This window comes from Rhinopithecus roxellana, chromosome 16, assembly GCF_007565055.1.
Source record: "Rhinopithecus roxellana isolate Shanxi Qingling chromosome 16, ASM756505v1, whole genome shotgun sequence".
Lineage (NCBI taxonomy): Eukaryota > Metazoa > Chordata > Mammalia > Primates > Cercopithecidae > Rhinopithecus > Rhinopithecus roxellana.
Window position 1 is genome coordinate 109,594,359 of NC_044564.1, and position 21,796 is coordinate 109,616,154.

The 21,796-nt window shown below is 40.1% G+C and overlaps 1 long non-coding RNA gene across 1 annotated transcript; it reads left to right on the forward strand.

Moving 5' to 3' along the window:
• The first annotated feature begins 10 nt into the window (after positions 1-10).
• LOC115894023 lies at positions 11-20,988 on the forward strand. Its single transcript, XR_004054078.1, has 3 exons — positions 11-70; positions 11,693-11,808; positions 20,806-20,988. It is a non-coding gene; the product is annotated as an uncharacterized LOC115894023 (long non-coding RNA).
• The last annotated feature ends 808 nt before the right edge of the window (positions 20,989-21,796 follow it).

Consider the following 21,796-nt stretch of genomic DNA (forward strand, 5'->3'; position numbering starts at 1 on the left):
GTGGGCTGCGCTGGGCCCCGCCCCCTTCCCGTCCCGTGAGGCAGCCGTGTGGGGTGTGGGGGGCGCGCAGGTGAGTACAAATGCGGACGCCGCTCTGAACAGCGAAAGCCTTTTTCAAAAGTGATTTTGATTTACATTATGGGGTTGTGACTCGAGCCAAGAGGAGAGACGCACAAACCCTCTTCAGGTCTGCTTGTTGTGTTCAAGACAATTCATGCTTGTGTGGCCGACTGCATTTTGCAGTTTTCCTCTGTTCTTCCTAGAATTTTATTTGCGGGTTGGGCATGTATTCTTAGCTCTGTTTTGAAACTGAAGCTCAGAAAGGTTTTGCCTCCCCATCCCATCCCCCAAAACCCTGTGAAATGGAAAGGGCAGGAGTGCCATCTTAATTGCAACAGGTGCAAAAATTAAAGCTCAGTCAATTGTGGTTTCCTCCAAAAACTGGTGGAGGGCTTAAGGCAAACGTCTTTATCCCGATTTTATAGATTATGACTCTGGGGTTTAACAAAGAGTTTTAAGTGACTCACTCCAGTTTAGCCAGCTTATGACAGAGCTGGAACTCCAACTGGGTGTCCTAATTTCCTTCCCAAGTTATTCCAGTTAGACCAGCTGCTACCACATGAACAAGCAGGTGACCGGCTTTGAAGCCTTGTCCAAGTCACAGGTCTTCCTCTCTTCATGGCCTAACTTCCAGATCCAGCCCTTTTTAAAAGATGTCTGTGAATATTCAGATGACGTGCTTAGAATGTATTCACTAATGGTATTGTCTCAGAAGTGATCAGGATGTTCAAACCACAGTTAAGGAAACTCAGTTCTTAGGGTCTTCCAGTAGAATTGGAGGTAGAAATTGTGGACCAGGGAAGATTAGGAGCCTGTAGATCCTTTAAAAAGCCTTGAAAGACAATTTCTAAAACAAAGCACCAAATCTACCAAGCAATTTGGATTTTCTTTGGGAACATAATGTATGCTGATGTTTGTTTTACAATGAGCCCCAGAATGTGTTTATCAAATTTTGATTCTAAGGAGAAAAATTAAAGTATTAGTCAATACCATGAGAAAATGATGTTTATGCAAGGATCAGTGAAATAAGACCTTCTGAAATGAAAGATCATTTGTGTTAAGTTCTGAAAAACTTCCTCAGGTACAAAATCGGGAGGTGTGGTACTCAAAGATTCTAAATTTGGACCTGGACTTCTAGATTGTTATATGTATGTTTGCTATAAGTTAGATGTGTCAAAGTAGTAGGATAAAACTTTTTTTTTTTTTTTGAAACAGAGTCTTGCTCTGTCGCCCAGACTGGAGTGCAGTGGTGTGATCTCAGCTCACTGCAACCTCCACCTCCCGGATTCAAGCGATTCTCCTCCGTCAGCCTCCTGAGTAACTGAGACTACGGGCGCCTGCCACCATGCCCGGCTAATTTTTTGTATTTTTAATAGATACAGCGTTTCACCGTGTTAGCCAGGATGGTCTCAATCTCCTGACCTGGTGATCCACCCACCTCGGCCTCCCAAAGTGCTGGGATGACAGGTGTGAGCCACCGTGCCTGGTCAAAACTTTTCAGTCTGTTGGTTAGCTTGATTTATAATCTTTAAGTGTTCAAACTTACGGTGTATAGACCTCTTTCTGTAATCTGGGTCATCAAGTTGTTAGGGGCAGGCCTACTACTACTAGCCAACATTTTCCTGAAGTCCTAACTGAACCCAGGAAGTCCAAACAAAACAAAACATTAAGTATATATGTTAGAAAGAAAATAAAAAATAAATTCTTTTAGAGTATTATGATTGATTGCTTTCTTGGAAAATCCATGGAATAAATTGAAACTAATTCAATAAGGTGGCTATAAAATACTTCTCCTAAACAACAATCATCAATTTTAAAATGCAGTGGGAAGAAGACTGGGCGTGATGGCTCATGCCTATAATCTCAGCACTTTGGGAGGCTGATGAGGGAGGATTGCTTGAGGCTAGAAATTCAAGACCAACCTGGGCAAAATAGTAAGACCCCATTTCTAAAAAAGAAAAGAAAAGGTAGCTGGGTATGGTGGCATGTACCTATAGTCTCAGCTACTCAGGAGGCTGAGACAGGAGGATCAGTTGAGCCCAGGAGTTTGAGACTGCAATGAGTTATGATTCCACCACTGCACTCCAGCCTGGACAAAATACTGACACCCTGTCTCTTAAAAAAAAATTGATATAGGAGAAAGATTACATTCAAAAATAACAAAAATCAAGTTTGTGTTTATAAGGAATTACAAGACCTATTTGAAGAATTGAGAAAGCTAGATGAGGGATAAGGGTGGAAGGAAGGATCACAAAGGGGCATGAGGAAACTTTGGGGGTGATAAAAATGTTCATTATCTTGATTGTTGTAATAGTTGCATGGATGTTTATATGTCAAAACTTACCAAATTGTACACTGTAAATACGTTTATGTATAAGTGCTTATTGTGTGTCAATTATACCTAAATAAAGCCATTTAAAAAGGGAGGGGGGAAGAAGTAGCTTTTTATTTGATTGTATATGACATGTAAAGCACTTGGTTAGGCACTTTACATGCAATATGTTATTTAATACTGATGACAACCCATGAAGTAGGTATTACAATCACCCCCATTGTACAAACTAAGAAATTGAGGCTTAGAGAGTAACTTGACCAAGGTCCAAGTCTCATATACTATATAACAGGAGTAAGACTCAGGTCTTACTTAACAACAGTATTTATACTTTAACCTGACTTACATATTTCCATAAAGGACACAAGTAAAGACTCGAATATATGGAAAAACAATACAGTCAATATTGTAAAGTTGTCCATTTCCACCAAACTAATTTAAAAATTTAGCAAAATCCCATTATGATTCTCTTTCTTTCTTTCTTTCTTTCTTTCTTTCTTTCTTTCTTTCTTTCTTTCTTTCTTTCTTCCTTCCTTCCTTCCTTCCTTCCTTCCTTCCTTCCTTCCTTCCTTCCTTCCTTCCTTCCTTCCTTCTCTTTTTCTTTCTTTCTTTTCTTTCTCTTTCTTTCCTTTCTTTCTTTCTTCTTTCTTTCCTTTTTTCTTTTCTTTTTCTTTTCTCTTTTTTCCTTCCTTCCTTCTTTTCCTTTCCTTTCCTTTCTTTTCCTTTCCTTTCTTTTTGTATTTCCTTCCTTCCTTCCTTCCTTCCTTCCTTCCTTCCTTCCTTCCTTCCTTCATTTTTTGTTTTGTTTTGTTTTGAGACAGAGTCTTGCTTTGTCACCCAGACTAGAATGCAATGGGGGTGATCATGGTTCACTGCAGCCTTGACCTTCTCCCACCTCAGCCTCCCAAGTAGCTGGAACCACAGGTGTATGCCACTATACTGGGCTAATTTTTTTTTCTAGAAATTGGGACTCCCTGTGTTGCCCAGTCTAGTCTCCAATTCCTGAGCTCAAGCGATCCTCCTACCTTAGCCTCCCAAAGTGCTAGGATTACAGGTGTGCACCACCACACCAGGCCCCCTTTATGATTTCTATAATAAAACATTTTTAAAAATCCAAATTGATTTTGCAACTATTATTCTTTCTTATTAGGATGCCATTTTTTGCCTGTTTTTCCCCATTTCATTCCCTCCACCCCAGAGTAAAGAAATTATTCTTTATTCTGTTGGACTCAAAAGTCATCACACCTAGGAATCTTCCCCCACTGATATGGTTTGGCTCTGTGTCCCCACCCAAATCTCATCTTGAATTGTACTCCCATAATTCCTGCGTGTTGTGGGAAGGACACAGTGGGATATAATTTGAATGATGGGAGATAATTTGAATCATGGGGGCGGTTCCCCCATACTGTTCTCGTGGTAGTGAATAAGTCTCATGAGATCTGATGGTTTTATCAGGGGTTTCCACTTTTGCATCTTCCTCATTTTCTCTTGCTGCTGCCATGCAAGAAGTGCCTTTCACCTCCCCCCATGATTCTGAGGCCTCCCCAGCCATGTGGAGCTGTAAGTTCAAATAAACCTTTTATTCCCAGTCTTGGGTATGTCTTTATCAGCAGCATGAAAATGGACTAATACAATAAATTGGTACCAGTAGAGTGGGGCATTGCTGAAAAGATACCCAAAAATGTGGAAGCAACTTTGGAACTGGGTCTCAGGCGGAGGTTGGAACAGTTTGGAGGGCTCAGAAGAAGACAGGAAAATGTGGGAAAGTTTGGAGCCTCCTAGAGACTCGTTGAATGACTTGACAAAAATGCTGATCATGATATGAACAATAAGGTCCAGGCTGAGGTGGTCTCAGATGGAGATGAAGAACTTGTTGGGAACTGGAGCAAAGGTGATTCTTGTTATGTTTTAGCAAAGAGACTGACAGCATTTTGCCCCTGCCCCAGAGATTTGTGGAGCTTGGAACTTGAGAGAGATGATTTAAGGTATCTGGTAGAAGAAATTTCTAAACAGCAAAGTATTCAAGAGGTGACTTGGGTGCTGTTAAAGGCATTCAGTTTTATAAGGGAAGTGGAGCATAATAGCTTGGAAAATTTGTAGCCTGACAATGTGATAGAAAAGAAAATCCCACTTTCAGAGGAGAAAGTCAAGCTGGCTGCAGAACTTTGCATAAGTAATGAGGAGCCAAATGTTAATTGCCAAGACAATGGGGAAAATGTCTCCAGTCCATGTCGAGGTCTTCACAGCAGCTCTTCCCATCACAGGCCCAGAGGCCTCGAAGGAAAATGTGGTTTCATGGGCTGGGCCAAGGGTCCTCGTGCTGTGTACAGCCTAGGAACTTGGTGCCCTGTGTCACAGCTGCTCCAGCTGTGGCTCAAAGGGGCCAATGTAGAGCTTGGGCTGTGGCTTCAGAGGGTGCAAGCCCCAAGCCTTGGCAGCTTCCACGTGGTTTTGAGCCTGCAAGTGCACAGAAGTCAAGAATTGGGGTTTGGGAACCTCTGCCTAGATTTCAGAGGACGTATGGAAATGCCTGGATGCCCAGGCAAAAGTTTGCTGCAGGGGCGGGGTCCTCATGGAGAACCTCTGCTAGGGCAGTGCAGAAAGGAAATGTGGGGTCAGAGCCCCCACCCAGAGACCCTACTGGGGCACTGCCTAGTGGAGCTGTGAGAAGAGGGCCACCATCCTTTAGACCCCAGAATGGTAGATTCACTGACACCTTGCACTGTGCACCTGGAAAAGCCACAGACACTCAACACCAGCCCGTGAAAGCAGCCAGGAGGGGTGGTATACCCTGCAAAGCCACAGGGACACAGCTGCCGAAGACAATGGAACCTACCTCTTGCATCAGCATGACCTGGATATAAGACATGGAGTCAAAGGATATCATTTTGGAGCTTTAGAATTTGACTGCCCCGCTGGCTTTTTGTTACAGGGCATGTGCTCTGTAACCCCTTTGTTTTGGCCAATTTCTCCCATTTGTAACAGCTGTGTTTACCTAATACTTGTACCCCATTGTATCTAGGAAGTAACTAGCTTGCTTTTGATTTTACAGGTTCATAGGCAGAAGAGACTTGCCTTGTCTCAGATGAGACTTTGGACTGTGGACTTTTGGGTTAATGCTAAAATGAGTTAAGACTTTGGGGGACTTCTGGGAAGGCATAATTGCTTTTGAAATGTGAGGACATGAGATTTGGAGGGTCCAGGGGCTGAATGATATGGTTTGGCTCTGTGTCCCCACCCAAATCTTATCTTGAATTGTACTCCCATAATTCCCACATGTTGTGGGAGGGACCTGGTAGGAGATAATTTGAATCATGGGGGCAGTTTCCTCCATACTACTCATAGTAGTGAATAAGTCTCATGAGATCTGATGGTTTTATCAAGGGTTTCCATTTTTGCATCTTCCTCACTTTCTCTTGTCACTACCATGTAAGAAGGCCTCTCACCTCCTGCCATGATTCTGAGGCCTCCCTAGCCATGTGGAACTGTAAGTTCAATTAAATCTTTTTTTCTTCCCAGTCTCAGGCATGTCTTTATCAGCAGCATGAAAACAGACTAATACTCCCACCCTCTCAAGTCCACGTTTAATGTCCCCTTATAAGCTACTACAGCAATCTATGCTTATACCTATAAAGGTCCTTATCATAATTAGCCAAATTCTTCATCTTCTTGTCTGTCACTCTACTAGATTCTAAGTTTCTTGAGGAAAGGTATACATTATTATTTACTTAGAACTTAGTATGTTTCCTGGAACATACTAGGAAAACAGTATATTGTACATGAATTAAGAAATAAATTTTCTAGTATCATAAAGCAAGTATATGAAGAATCTGAAATTAAATCCAAATTTGGCATAATGATATAGACCTAATCGGTTATCTTCCTGGCCCATTACTTTTCTGAGAACTGCAAAGAAAAGCCCAGGAACTGCTCCTCCCCTTCAGATCCGAATGCTAACTCTTATGAGTCTCTGTTGTACCAGCATGAATCCCTTCGTACCCTTGACCAGAGGGAATTGATCCAGGAGCAGACACCTGAGTGGGCTTTTCTTTGCTGGAAGCCTTTTTATTACAGCTTCAATCTCATTACCTATAATAGGTCTGTTCAGGTTTTGGACTTTTTCATGGTTCAATCTTGGCAGGTCGTATGTGTCTAGAAATTTGTCCATTTCTTCTAGATTTTCCAATTTATTGACATATACTTGCTCATAGTAGTCTCTAATGATCTTTTGAATTTCTGCAGTTTAAATTATAATGTCTCCTTTTTCATCTCTGGTTTTATTTCTTTGGGTCTTCTCTCTTTTTTATAGTCTAGCTAACAGCTGATTGACATTATCTTTTCACAAAATCATCTTATCTTTTTATTGATCTTTTGTATTGTTTTATTTTTATATCATTTATTTCTGCTCTGATTTTTATTATTTATTTTCTTCTATTAATTTGAGGTTTGGTTTGCTCTTGTTTTCTAGTTCTTTAAGATGCATTGTTGGGTTGTTTGAAGTTTTTCTCCTTTTTTATTAGGTGGTTATTGCTATAAACTTTCCTCTTAGTACTGCTTCTGCTGTATCTCATGGCTTTTGCTGTGTCATGTTTCTATTTTCATTTGTTTTGGGAAATTTTAAATTTCCTTCTTAATTTTTTCATTGACCTGCTGGTCATTCAAGAGCCTATTTTTTTAATTTCTATGTGTTTATATAGTTTCCAAAATTCCTCTTGTTTTTGATTTCTAGTTTTATTCCATTATGGTCAGAGAAGGCACTTGATATTATTCTGATTTTTTTGAGTGTTTTAAGACTTATTTTCTGACCTAACATATGACCTATCCTTGAGAATGATTCATATACTAAAGAGAAGAATGTGTATTCTACAGGCATTAGGTGAAATGTTCTGTAAATGTCTATTAAGTCCATCTGGTCTATAGTACAGATTAAATCCAGTGTTTCCTTGTTGATTTTCTGTCTGGGTGATGTGTCCAATGCTGAAAATGGGGTGTTGAAGTCTCCAGCTGTCATTGTATTGGGGTCTATCTCTGACTTTAGTTTTAATAATATTTGCCTTGTATACCTGGGTGCTCTCCAGTGTTAGGTGCACATATATTTAGAATTACTAAATTATCTTGCTGAATTGACCCCTTTATCATTATATAACGACCTTCTTTGTCTCTTTTTATAGATTTTGTCTGAAATCTTTTGTCTAATAAAAATACAGCTGCTCCTGCTTGTAATCCCAGCACTCTGGGAGGCCGAAATGGGCAGATAACTTAAGGTTAGGAGTTCAAGACCAGCCTGGCCAACATGGTGAAACTCCGTCTCTACTGAAAATACAAAAATTCACCAGGCGTGGTGGCACGTGCCTGTAATCCCAGCTATTCAGGAGGCTGAGGTGGGAGAATTGCTTGAACCCAGTAGAGCAGAGGTTGCAGTCAGCTGAGATTGTGCCACTGCACTACAGCCTGGGCAACAGAGCAAAACTCCATCTCAAAAAAAAGAAAAAAAGCAAAAAAGCATATATGGCTGCTCCTGCTCCTTGTTTGTTTGTTTCAATTGGCATGAAACTTTTTTTCCATGTCTTTATTTTCAGTCAGTGTGTCTTTAAAGGTAAAGTGTTTCTTGTAGACAACAGATCATTGTATCTTTTTAATTAGTTCAACTACTCTGTGTCTTTTTGATTGGTGAATTTAGTCCATTTATATTAAATGTTACTATCAATAAGTAAGGACTTACTTCTGCCATTTTATAATTTGTTTTCTTGTTGTTTTGTGGTCTTCCCTGCCTGCCTTCCTGCCTGCTTTCTTTCCTCCCTCCCTCCCTTTCTTCCTTTTGGGAAGAGTATTTTCTCTGATGGTATGTTTTAATTTCTTGCTTTTTACTTTTTGTGGATCTACTGTAGGTTTTTTAATTTGAGGTTCTCATGAGGCATGGAAATAACAATTTGTAACCCATTATTTTAAACTGATGACAACTTAACATGGGTTGTAACAAACAAATAAGCAAAGAGAAGAGTAATAAAAACTCTACACTTCAACTTCACTTTACACTTTAACTGCTTGCTTTTTAACTTTTTAATATTCTTATTTATATCTTATACTGTCTGTGTCTTGAAAAGTTGTTTTAATTATTACTTTTGATAGGTTCATATTTTAGTATTTCTGCTCAAGATGTGAGTAATTTCCATACCACAATTACAGTGTTAGGATATTCTGTGTTTAACTGGGCACAGTAGCTCGTGCCTGTAACTCCAGCACTTTGGGAGGCCAAGACAGTCTTGGCCATGTTGCCCAGGCAGTCTCAACACCTTGAGCCCAGGTGTTTGAGACTAGCCTCAGCAACATGGCAAAACCTTGTCTTTATAAAAAATTTTTAAAAAATAAGCTGGGCACAGTGGCATGAGCCTGTGGTCCCAGCTACTTGGAAGGCTGAGGTGGGAGGATCACCTGAGCCCAGGAGTTGAGGATGCAGTGAGCTGTGTTATTAATAGCACCACTGCACTCCAGGCTGGGTGGGCAACAAATCTAGACCCTATCTTAAGAAAAAAACTTCTGTTTTTGTCTGTTTACTTATTATTACCAGTGAGTTTTGTGCCTTCAGATCACTTCTTATTGCTTAACATCCTTTTCTTTCAGATTGAAGCACTCCCTTTAGCAGTTCTTGTAGGACAAGTTTGGTGTTGATGAAATCCCTCAGCTTTTGTTTCTCTGGGAAAGTCTCTATTTATTCTTCATGGTTGAAGGATATTTTTACTGGATATACTATTCTAGGATAAAAGTTTTTTCTTCAGCACTTTAAATATGTCATGCCACTCTGTCACGCCATGTGTACTGCCATGTCAAACCTGTAAGGTTTCCACTGAGAAGTCTGCTGCCAGACATATCGGAGCTCCTTTGTATGTTATTTAGTTCTTTTCTTTGGCTGCTTTTAAGGTTCTTTCTTTCCTTCACCTTTGAGAGTTTGATTATTAAATGCTTTGAAGTAGTGTTCTTTGTGTTAAATCTGCTTAGTGTTCTATAATCTTCTTGTGCTTAAATACTGATATCTTTCTCTAGGTTTGGAATGTTCTCTGTTATTATCTCTTTTAATAAATTTTCTACCCCTATCTCTCTCTACCTTCTCTTTAAAGTCGGTAACTCTTAGATTTGGCCTTTTGAGGTTGTTTTCTAGATCTTGTAGGCATACTTTATTCTTTCTCATTTTGTCTCCTGTGACTGTGTATTTTCAGGTAGTGTATCTTCAGGCTCACTCATTCTTTCTTCTGTTGGATCAGCTCTGTTGTTGAGAGACTCTGATTCCTTCTTCAGTGTGTCAGTTGAATTTGTTGGCTTCAGAAGTTCTGCTTGGTTTTTAAAAATTATTTGAATCTCTTTGTTAAATTTATTGGATATGATTCTGAATTCCTTCTCTGTGTTATCTTGAATTTTGTTGTGCTGCCTCAAAAAAGCTATTTTGAATTATCTGTCTGAATGTGCATGTAATTCTGTCACTCCAGAATCGGTCACTAGTGCCTTATGTATGTTTTTTAGTGAGGTCATGTTTTCCTTAATAGTCTTGATGCTTGTGGATATTCAGCAATGTCTGGGCATTGAAGAGTTAGGTGTAGTCTTTGCTGTCTGAGCTTGTTTGTACCTATCCTTCTTGGGAAGGATTTCCAGGTATTCAGAGGGAATTGAGTGTTGTGATCTCAGTCTCTGTTCACTGCAAGCATATCTGCATTAGGGGCCACCCTAAGCCCAGTAATGCTGTGACTCTTGCAGACTCATAGATGTACTGCCTTGGTGGTCTTGGGTAAGATCTGAGAGAATTCCCTGGATTACCAGGCAGAGACTCTTGTTCCCTTCTCTTACTTACCCCAAGTAAATGGAGTCTCTCCATGATGAGCTGCCTGGATCTGGGGGAGGAGTGACACAAGCACCCCCGTAACCACCACCACTGGGACTGTGCTGGGTCATACCTGTAGCCAGCATAGCAGTAGGTCTCGCCCAGGGCCTGCAGCAGCCACTGCCTGGCTACTACCAATGTTCACTCAGGGCTCAAGGGCTCTTCAGTCAGCAGGTGGCGAATTCAGCGAGGCTTCTGTCCTTCCCTTCAGGACTATAGGCTCCCCTCAGTCCAGGGCAGGTTCAAAAATGCTATCTGAGAGCCAGGGCCTGGAGCTGGGAACCTCAGGCAGCTTCTTAGTGCTCTATTTTACTGTGGCTGAGCTAGCACCTAAGCCACAAGACAAAGTCCTTTCCACTGTTACCTCTCCTTTCCTCAAGCAGAAGGAGTTTCTCCCCTTGGCCACCACCGCTCCAGGCCTTTGGCAAGTACTACTTGGTTTACTCAAGTCCCAAGGGCTCTTCAGTCAGCTTGCAGGGAATGCTGCCAGGCCTGGGTCTCTCTTTAGGGCAGTGTCCTCCCCTCTGGCCCTGGTTTAGTTCAGAAATGCCATCCAGGAGCAAAGTCCTGGAATCGGAGACCCCAGGAGCCCACTTGGTGCTTTACCCTACTGTGGCCGAGCTGGTAACCAAGCTACAAGGCTTACTCTTCCCTCTCCTTTCATTAAACCAAAGGAGTCTCTCTCCATAGCCTCTACAACTGGGAATGTGCTGGGTCACACCTGAAGCTAGCACAGCGCTCAGTCTCATCCAAGTCCTGTGACAAGTACTGCCCTGCTGCTGCTGGTGTTTATTCAAGGCCCAAGTGCTCTTTAGTCAGCAAGAGATGAATCCTGCCAGAACTGTGGCAGAAGGTCCCCTTCTGGCCCACAGTGTCTAGAAATGTTGTTCAGGAACTAGGACTGGTTTGGGGACTTCAGGACTCTTCCTGGTACCCTGTTCTGTGGCTGAGATGGTATCCAAGTTGCAAGACAGAGTCTTCTTTGCTGTTCCGTCTCCTCTCCTCAAGTGGAAGGAAGGAGTCTTTTTTGGAGCTGCAAGCTGTGCTGCCTAGGGTTAAGGAAGGTTTGACACAAGCACTCCCTTGGCCACCCCAGCTGGGGTCTCACTAGGTCACATGCCCCCCAGGTCCACTGGCTCTGAGTCCAGCACAGTACCAGGACTTGCCCAGGAAATGCAGTCCTTGTTTAGACTGCCTTTCAAGTTTATTTAGGGTCCTAGAGCACTTTAGCCCATGGTCATGTCGCTTGCTGGAACTCAGGTTCTGACTATTGGGATGGGTGATCCCCCTCTGGCTAGGGCTGGTCTAAATGCTTCATCTGCGAATGCCAGCTAAATTCTTTCTTGTGTTGTTTTCTGCTGTGACAGGCAGCACTGAATTCCAATGCAAAGTCTCACAATCACTGTGCTCTTCCTCCCTCATGCATACAGATTCTCTCTCCTCACCGCGGCTGCTGCTGGAGGATGAAGGAGGGGTGGTGGTAGCAATTCAAGACTGTCTTTCCTACCCTCTTCAGTGCCTTTCCTTGATAAGCTGTTTAAACCAGGTACTGTGATCACTCACCTAATTTTTGGTTCTTACAAAGGAACTTTCTTGTATGGATAGTTTTTCAATTTGCTATTCCTGGAGGGGAGATGTTCACTGAAGGTGTCTTGTTCAGCCATCTGACTCCACCTCCCTCCAATGTATCCCTCATTTTTCTTTAATTGTTTTAACTAGCTCAGATGAACTTCTACTTTCAATCTAGATAATTCTAACTATTGTAGACAAAAAAACCCATGTTTCTACTATCTTATGATATCAATTTAAACATATATATATAATGAATCCACTGACTTTAGTACTTAAACCTCACCACTGTCTGCTTTATTGTCCTCTGCCACCACACACACCATCACTGAACAGTCTGTTCATATATATAGTAAGGTTAAAGAGGCTTTATAGCAAACCCAAATGAGTAAACACTTTCCCATTCACTACAGAGGAATTTGATAATCATTTTATGTATGGAATGGCTTAAATGCCCAGATATCTGCTTATAAATTTCATTCCCTTTTTCCCTCTTCCCTTTTTGTTCTTTAGATTAGCTAGTTTAGTTATTCTCACAACTTAGTATGCCTAAGAATTATTGCATAAAATAGTATTTATAAAGTCATGCTTAATGAACCTTTTGGGCAATTTAAAGAATTTTCAAGGGTAATTTTGACTATGTAATTTTTGCTTTGTTCACTGACTTTAATTCCTCTTATTCACATGCCTTATCATCCTAACTCCTCCTCAAAAATGCAACTTTACACTATACTTACAATGAGCGCACTGTAAACAAACAGCATTAAAATTATATTAAATGTTATTTTTTACCTTAGCAGTTTACAAGGCACCTTGGATTTTGTGGTACCTTAGTTATTATTATTATTATTAATGTCAATTAATATTACATGATAGATGTACAAACATGAAAGTTAATAGAAATTCCACATGAGCCCAACCTTATTTTCTAACTTTATTTCCAATTACTCTCCATCACACATCTTAAGTTCTAACCAACTTGAAATTCTCAGTGTTTTTTAATCCCAATCCTTTCCCCAATCCTATCCCATGCCTTCCACCTGGGATATTCTCTACCAGTTGCTCTCCCCTCTATGCAAGTCCAAATCCTACTCATCTTTCCATGTTCTTACCAAATACGCCCTCTCCTAATATTTCTAGAATTTCTAGATTTAATGCCTCCTTCCTCCAAATGACTACCTTATAATGCAGACTTTCTGTGTTTTTTTGACCCATCAGTCTACATTTTAGTACAGTAATTTGGTATGTGTCCTGTTGTCCCTCTAGTGCTTTAAACCTTTCAGCTGTCTGTTTAAAGTAATAACAGTAACAATATATTGGGTGATGATAGCTTATGGGTAATTCAAATGAATGGCATAAATGCTTTAAGGGATGGGAATGAGGAATTGGGAATAAAGTAACTGCACTATCTCTAGAGTGGCATTGTATTACTTGAAAGTGGACTTAGATCAGTTGTGAGTGTATATTGGAAACTCTAGGACAACTACTTAAAAAAATTCAAAAAGAAGTGTAATTGATATGCCAAAGAAGATAGAAAAGAAGGGGGAGCAAAAATAAACAAAAAGCAAATGCAATGAGTAGAAAACATTAGGAACATGTAGATATTAAACCAAATACGTCAATAGCCACTTTAAGTGTGAATTGTCCAAATATGTCAATTTTTTGTGAGTGTGATTGTCAGTCAATAAAAAACAAGGTCCATATGTTGTCTACAAGAAACTCACTCTATAAGGACACAAGTAGGTTAAAAGTAATGGAATGGAGGAAGAGAGACCGTGCTGTATTCATTAGCTAGGGCTTCCATAACAAAGTTCCAGAAATTGGTGGCTTAAACAAGGGAAATTTATGTTCTCACAATCTGGAAGTTAGAAGTCTGAGATCAAGGTGTTGGCAGAATTATTGTTTTCTGAAGATCATGAGAGGAGGATCTGTTCTTAGCCTCTCTCCTTGGCTTGTAGATTTATCTTCTCCCTCTTGAGAAGAATATAGACGTCCCTCTGTTCGTGTCTGTGTCCAAATTTCCTCTTCATATAAGGACACTAATCATAGCGGATTAAGGCCCATTCTTACCAACTTATTTTAATTTTATACCTGTTTAAAGACCCTGTGTCCAAATATACAAGTCACATTCTGAGGTATTGGGAGTTAGAACTTCAACAATAAAAATTTGGGGGAGGGGATACAATTTAACCCCTAATATATGCTAACACTATTCAAAAGAAAGCTGGAGTCACTCTATTAATTGCAGTCAATGCAGTCTTCAGAACAAGGAAAATTATCAGGGATGAACAAGAGCACATTACCTAATGATAAATGGTTCAATTCTCTGAGAGGACAAAACAATCCTTAATGTGTACACACCTAACAACAGAGCATCAAAATACATGAGGCAAAAACCAATACAAATGCACAGAGTAATAGACAAGGTGCCTTACAGATAGAGTTCGGGAGCAACTGTGCAAAAATTAATTTCCTTAAACATGTTATTTCTTGCAGAGGTAACAGGATTGTTGAAGAACCAAGGAAGTATAACAATAGGGCAAAATAATTACTGAGATAACAAATATTTCAAGATTCCTGTTGGAGAAGTTGTTGGAGCTCTCTTTTACAGGATTAAAGAATCTATCCTTAGTCCTTTGACAACTGACACTCTCACCAGTAAACCTTTTAATCCCCCAAATAGTGGAATACATTTAAGGAACTAGAAATCATCAAAATTCACAAAGAATACCACCCTCTCTCCTCTTATCCCAGAAAGCCTGAGATTCTATTGTCATATCCCTTAGGGGATTTTTTTCCCCTTTTGTAGGCTTCAGTTGTTTTCAAGAGCTTTTTGAGTAATATTTATATTTCTAGCCAAAGATACATTAACTTTAATATTTCCTTGGCAGATTAGTACTAAAGAGAGAAATGTTGCTTGTTTCATGGAAATAAATTGATAGGTTCAGCAGCTGTCATTTTGCTTATATAAGTGTACACTTCAGAAGAGAAGTGTTTTGAACCTGAGCAAATGGTTTTAAATATGGAAAAAATTTTCCTGAATCCCAGTACCTAAACACTAAAGGACATAATTGATAAGTTTAAATCTTTCCAACATCTGGTAAGTGCTTTCTCATTCATTTACTCAGTCTGCAACACTAGCATGTCAGCCACTGTGCTGAGTCCTGGTGACTGAAAGTTTTAAAAGATCCTGTTTCTGTCTTCCAGGGGTTCACAGTCTGGCAGGGAAGACAGACATGTTACTAAAAACAGTATAATTAATAACTTAGATTAGCTGTCCCTACAAAAATGCTATAGAAAGACACACAGAACTGGCAACTTAAGAGTTTAGTCAGTACATGGGCATTATCACAGAAGGAAGAAATGGCATTCTCAACAGAGAGAACATATGTAAAAGGCACAGAAAAAAAATGCAACAGTGGTGTGTCCAGCTCCCTCAGAGTGGTGGGAGTAACAAGAGAAGACTCTTAAACACAACTTGATTTAGGATAAATAATTTAAGTGACTGGTCTGCGCAGCTTTCTGCCTCATGGTTAGCACCTACAAGTGCTAAAGCATAAAAACAGAGAAGGCTGCCCAAAAACAGGATGAGTAACTACCTCAGATGTATTTATCAAAGTTCATATTGATCATGTTTCTATTTGTTTCAGATATTATCATGGCATGGTTTGGTTTTTAATCTTTGTTGTGTTCTCTTCATCTAAGACACATACCATATAGATATAGACTCACAAACTCCTAACACCTACAGATTACTTATGGGGGCTTCTGAGGCCTTCCACCAATTTTTTTTTAATTTCAAAAACATTTTAAGAGACAGGGTCTCGCTATATTGGAGTACAGTGGCTATTCACAGGTGCAATCATAGCACCAATGTGCCTGGCTTCACATTTAAATTTCAATCTCCAGCCTCACCAGGTGCAGTAGCTCACGTCTGTAACCCAAGCACTTTGGGAAGCTGAGGCAGGAGTTTGAGACCAGCCTGGGTGACATGAGACCCCATCTCTACAGACAATTTTAAAAGTAATAATTAAACAATAAAAACCTCCAGCCTCATAGGCTACTATTTTCTGAACCAGGTTCCTATAATTCCTCAATATCCCATCCACTTTCTTGCTTCTATGCCTTTGCTCAAGCTGTACCTCTTTGGAATGCCTTCTGCCTCTTTTCCATTGATCAAAACTTTATCCCTGCTTGAAGACCTACCTCAAATGTATTTTCTCCTCCAAAACCTTCCCTTATTTCTTTCCCCAGCCTGTGCTCCCATAATAGATTGATTTAATTTTGCTCTGTGTTATAGTAATTCACATACCTGTCTTTCCAGCTCGAGCAGAAACTTTTTGAGGGCAGGGACTTTGTCATAATTATTTTGTGTTCCCAGCACCTGGTACATGACTGGGAATGTGGCACTTGATAAATATTTGTTTTAAATGACCTGTTCGTCTCATTGCCTTTGTGATCTCATTGATGTCCTCTCCAGTTTCATAACTGAGTTTCTCCAGCTAAGCAAACTTTCTGAAGCTCAATTTATCCCTGAGACTGAGATTAGAGGAAGAATTAAAAAACTACCCAAGGCACGGGTTCACCACCCTGACAGCATAGCGAATCACTTAGACACTTTTTAAAAGAGGTAGTTGCTCCCAGCACTTTGGGAGGCTGAGGCGGGAGGATCACGAGGTCAGAAGTTTGAGACCAGCCTGGCCAACATAGTGAAATCCCATCTCTACTAAAAATACAAAAACTTAGCTGGGCATGCTGGCAGGCACCTGTAATCCCAGCTACTCCAGAGGCTCAGGCAGGAGAATCGCTTGAACCTGGGAGGCAGAGGTTGCAGTGAGCTGAGATTGCACCATTGCACTCCAGCCCGGCAACAGTGTGAGACTTCATCTCAAAAAAAAAAAAAAAAAAAAAAAAAAATTTAGTTGCCTGGGGCCCACCTTCAGAGATCTTGACTGACGTGTCCTAAAGTAGAAACCAGGTATCAATACATTTTCTGTAAGCAATTCTAAAGTACAGTCAGTTTTAGGAACTACAGACCTGAAGGGTGGATGGGAAATTGTTGCTGGGCCCCATATATAAATTAGAATAATTTCTAATTTGCTTTTCTCAAAAGGTAATGCTTTTCACAGAAAAACATAGCTAAAAAAATGGAGGCCACACAGTCTGGATGAAGTTGACCTTTTTTCCAGAGAAATCTTTGCCATCAGGATCCTGAGTTATGCTATGGGAGGAATCACACAATTGGCATGATACTCACCTTTGAGTTCCTGCTTAGCATGTCTAGAGAATCCCGGTGCTCCCCATCATAGACATCTTTAAAATCTTATTCAAGGAAGCCATAAAGTGAACTGAAATCAAAATGCCAAGCACCAAGTCATTAAATGAGTAATGAAAGCTTGAAAGTTTCCAGTTCCCTTGAGGGTCTTGACATGGATGTCCCCTGTGACATGCAGTCAGTGGTATGGGAGGACAGGGCCAGATACCATGAGGAGGACCCCATGTTGCATAACTCCAAGGTCATGTGCACAGTATGGGCCATGTGAAGAGTGCCCCCTGGAGTTGTGTAGTGCTGCATCTTAGCACAGGGACTTACCAGTCCTCAAACCCAAAAGATTTCTGGTGGTGGCTTCCACTTTGGTTCTGTTCTCCAGCCTTCTTCTGGCTTGGAGCTGTCACTCAGATCCAAGGTGAAAGATGAAGAGTCTCCTCATCAAAATCTCTCTGCTGGAGTCTTTTCCTACCTGAGGATGTCGTCACCAGAAATTCCCCTAACTGGCAGCTCTTGTCAACACATTCTGGATCCCTCTGATGGACTCCAGCTAGACTTGGTTCTTAAATCAGTCACTGTAGCAGAGTTTTAGAAAGGATTTAAGCTCCTTTTCGTCACCTACTCCTCTTCTCTTTCCCCACTGGTCAAAGTGTACATACAGAAGGAGAGTACATACTTTATTTTCAGGTTAGGACTGTTTCAGGGTGTGCGTGTGTGCATGCGTGTGCATGTGCGTGTGCATGCGTGTGTGTGAAATTTAACAGTCTAAGAGCAAAGTAGTAAAATAAAGCAGTATTAGCTATTTAAAAATTATCCCAGAACCTTCCAGAGAGTAGGAACCTTGAAAATGTTAGTTTCTATTGTTCTTGGCAGATGATAAAATGAATGCAGTGATAGTGGTGAAATCTACTGAGTAGCTTTCACTTTTTATATTTTTAGAGAGAGCGGAGAAAGCAGCAGGGTCCTCATAGTAAGGAGAGGATTAATTTTTTTCCGAATGAAGTTGTAAAAATGAAAAAAATAGGAATTTTGGATGAGAAACCATTTTTTTATAAACTATAAAGGAATATATAAAATGAGTGGAATTATTTTGATAAGAGACGCCAAACTGAATGCCACAAGAGTTTGAAGACGAAAAAGAGACCACAACCTGTTGTGGAAATCAGGAGGCAATGGCATCTCCCATTTAATAAGGATGTGATCTTGTACAAGATGTGGTTTCTGCATTGTGGAGCTGGGACCATGATCCCTGCCCTGACTACAAAGCAAGGCTGATTATGAGAATGGAATTGGATTTTTTGTGTCTGTACTTGTGAGCTATAGAACACAATAGAAATACAAAGTGACGTTACTGTAGCTATTATTGGTGATGAAGATATTAGTATTGATTTTGAAGAAATTGGCCAGCATTTAACTGGCAGGGCTGGCAGGGGAAGGCCTTACAGATAGAGAAAAGAGGACTGGAGAGGTTTCTGCCAATTTTCTTGGTTGATTGAGAGTCCCTGTATGTAAGAGTTGTTTCTGAGCATCTGTTGACACCTACACTGTCACTGGACCTGTGACAATGCTAGCAATACAATATTGAATAAGAAATGCTATCTGCCTTCAGGGAGCTCACCTTGACTTGGTTTTGAGGATGGCTTCAAATATCAGATCAAGAAATGTATAGTAGGCCGGGCATGGTGGCTCACGCCTGTAATCCCAGCACTTTGGGAGGCCGAGACGGGCGGATCACAAGGTCAGGAGATTGAGACCATCCTGGCTAACATGGTGAAACCCCGTCTCTACTAAAAAACATACAAAAAACTAGCCGGGTGAGGTGGCGGGCGCCTGTAGTCCCAGCTACTCGGGAGGCTGAGGCAGGAGAATGGCGTAAACCCGGGAGGCAGAGCTTGCAGTGAGCTGGGATCCGGCCACTGCACTCCAGCCTGGGCGACAGAACGAGACTCCATCTCAAAAAAAAAAAAAAAAAAAGAAATGTATAGTTAATGTATAGGCAGTGGAGAGTTGCTGAAGGTTTTAGAGCAGAGGAATGACATTTTTAGGCCCTCCTGACAAAATACAGCTCTTAATTCAGCTTTCAACCAGTTTACCACCAGGAAGTATTTTTGGCTAGCAGATGATTGAGCTCAAGCCCCAGGCTTCAAGAACCTAGAGTGCTGTACCCCTCTAAATAGCACTTTTTTAAAAAAAAAAGCTTGTGAATAATGGAACTGATTGTTTCCTTCTTTGCAATGACTGTTAGAAAGCCTAAGCTAAATTTAACAAGTACATAGGACTTCAAAGCATGAATGTGAATCCCTGCATCAGCCCTGGCTAATTTTTCCCACATTCACTTTATTTTTAATCCCTCCCTTGCTTTTATAAAATGTTGTTGAATTATATGTAGTTTTGTAAATCAGGAAAAAGATTAATTATAAATAGATAAATATCGTTTCTTATTTTTATTTATTTATTTATTTTGAGACAGAGTCTCACTCTGTTGCCCAGGCTGGAGTGCAGTGGTGCGATCTTGGCTCACTACAAGCTCAGCCTCCCGGGTTCACGCCATTCTCCTGCCTCAGCCTCCCGAGTAGATGGGACTACAGGTGCCTGCCACCACGCCCAGCTAATTTTTTTGTATTTTTAGTAGAGACGGGGTTTCACCATGTTAGCCAGGATGGTCTCAATATCCTGACTCTTGATCCACCCGCCTCGGCCTCCCAAAGTGCTGGGGTTACAGGCGTGAGCCACCACATCTGGCCTCATTTCTTATTTAATTAACTTTTGGTGAAGATTATTTGAAATGTCCCTAGGAGACATTTGCATGGATGAGGTATATTGGAAAAGTAATATTACAGATGTTACTTTCTAACATTACTGCTCATCTCCTAACTTAAAATTCTGTTAAAGTCACGTATAACGTAACAGTTGAATATGATGTGAACCTATCAGCAACAATATTTTTGCGTTCAAAGTTTGAATTCTGCTTTCAAAATAATTTAACAAAAGATACAAACTTAAAACTACCTAAATCTTTATTCTCATGTGTTTTTAAAATTCTGTTTAAGTTTAAATAAAGGAGCTATGATTTATAGCCTATCAGAACATTAGGAGATAAAATCTAATATCCTGATTTTAAAAATCATACATAAAAAATGCATTCGAAATGAAATGAAATATGTTCTACAACTAAAAGTTACTTATAATGCTTGGATTACATTGCTAGATCAGAAGAAAGGAAGGTATAGAAAAGTCTGTATGTATTTCTGTGTTCAATCTGCCTTATCATTTTAAACTTACATTTTTAAACACTTGAAAGCAAGATAATCTTTAAGAATTTGAAAAGTATTAAGGACGTTTTTCCCTATTAAAAAATTCCTCTTTAGAGATTGCTTTCAGGGCCAATTTACAAGACGCACACTAAATTGGTTTTTTTTAAATTTTTTTTGTTTATATGTATACCCTAATCTTTGCATTCCTCTTTCTCTCTATCCCATCCTTCAATTGACTAGGTGATCAAAGTTTATCTCTTTTTGTTTCTGATAGAACTGACTGTTTCCGGAAAAGGTAAAAATCTATTCTCCAGAGGGCAGTGACTTTCTACCTGTGAAAATAAAAAATAAACTTCAGAAGAAAATTCTGAAAGAGGAATATAGAGATATTCCAAATAAAGGTAATATAGTTTCACTGGAACTGAAATGTTGCCTTCCAATTCTATTACAGAAGGCAGAGTGGCACATGTGGCACCTGATTGGGATGGACTCACTAAAGGATTTAACCCAGACTTCTGATCCGCAAATATTACTGCTACATTAACTGATTTGCAACAAAGAAAGAAAACATCATCCAGTTGATTTTATTATTTAAATATGGGCTCAAACCTTAAATCTGACAAACTAATAAATAAACATGTCTGAAAAGTAAATAGTAAATGGTGAACTGGTATGGCTGAGGCATTTGTACTGAACTCATGCTGCTTCCTGGAGATCACTGCATTCTTTTCTGCGCTCAGTAATCTACCTAAACTATGTCAGAGATTCGCCTGAGACTTACTTTCCTGTCCTTTCTGGATCAGATTATGTCTTTATTTAGAAAATCAGAACATTTGTTTGTTTTTAGGCTACAAGCACCTCTTCTCATCTTTATAATGTCTCCAAATGTCTCAGAGGATTCCTAACAGTATCTGTGTTTCTTGCACATTATGGTATAATTTATCTGTGTCTGGAGATCCGAAGTCAGGCAAAGTAGTTAAGGGCACTCTTTCTTCTTCCTCGTGTATCTTGAGACATGGTTCTCTACACTGGTGGTTTGTCTGACCCTTTTGAGTTCCTGTTATGCTTCCATTTGCACCAGAAGACAATGGAAATCAAGTGAAATTAAGTATAAAATGTCAGAACTAGAAAAGCTATTAGATCAAGTTTAGATAAAGAAATGAGAAGGATTTAATCTGCTTTGTTCCTTACTAAGACATGTACATGGGGCTGTATCCAAGATAAAGCTATGAAACACTTGAAACACTAACTCCCCTTGTACTGAGTCTGTGTTTATGTGCAGCAGACTTTTGAGAGTAATTTGGCTTTCTGTATATATCTGCCTATAGATTAAAAAAAATACTTACCAGAAGATCCAAGACCCAGTTATAAGTTAATTGATGAACTTTCTGGTTTATACATTAGAGCTTGTTAGTGGATGTCCATCCGGGGGTCGGAGAGAG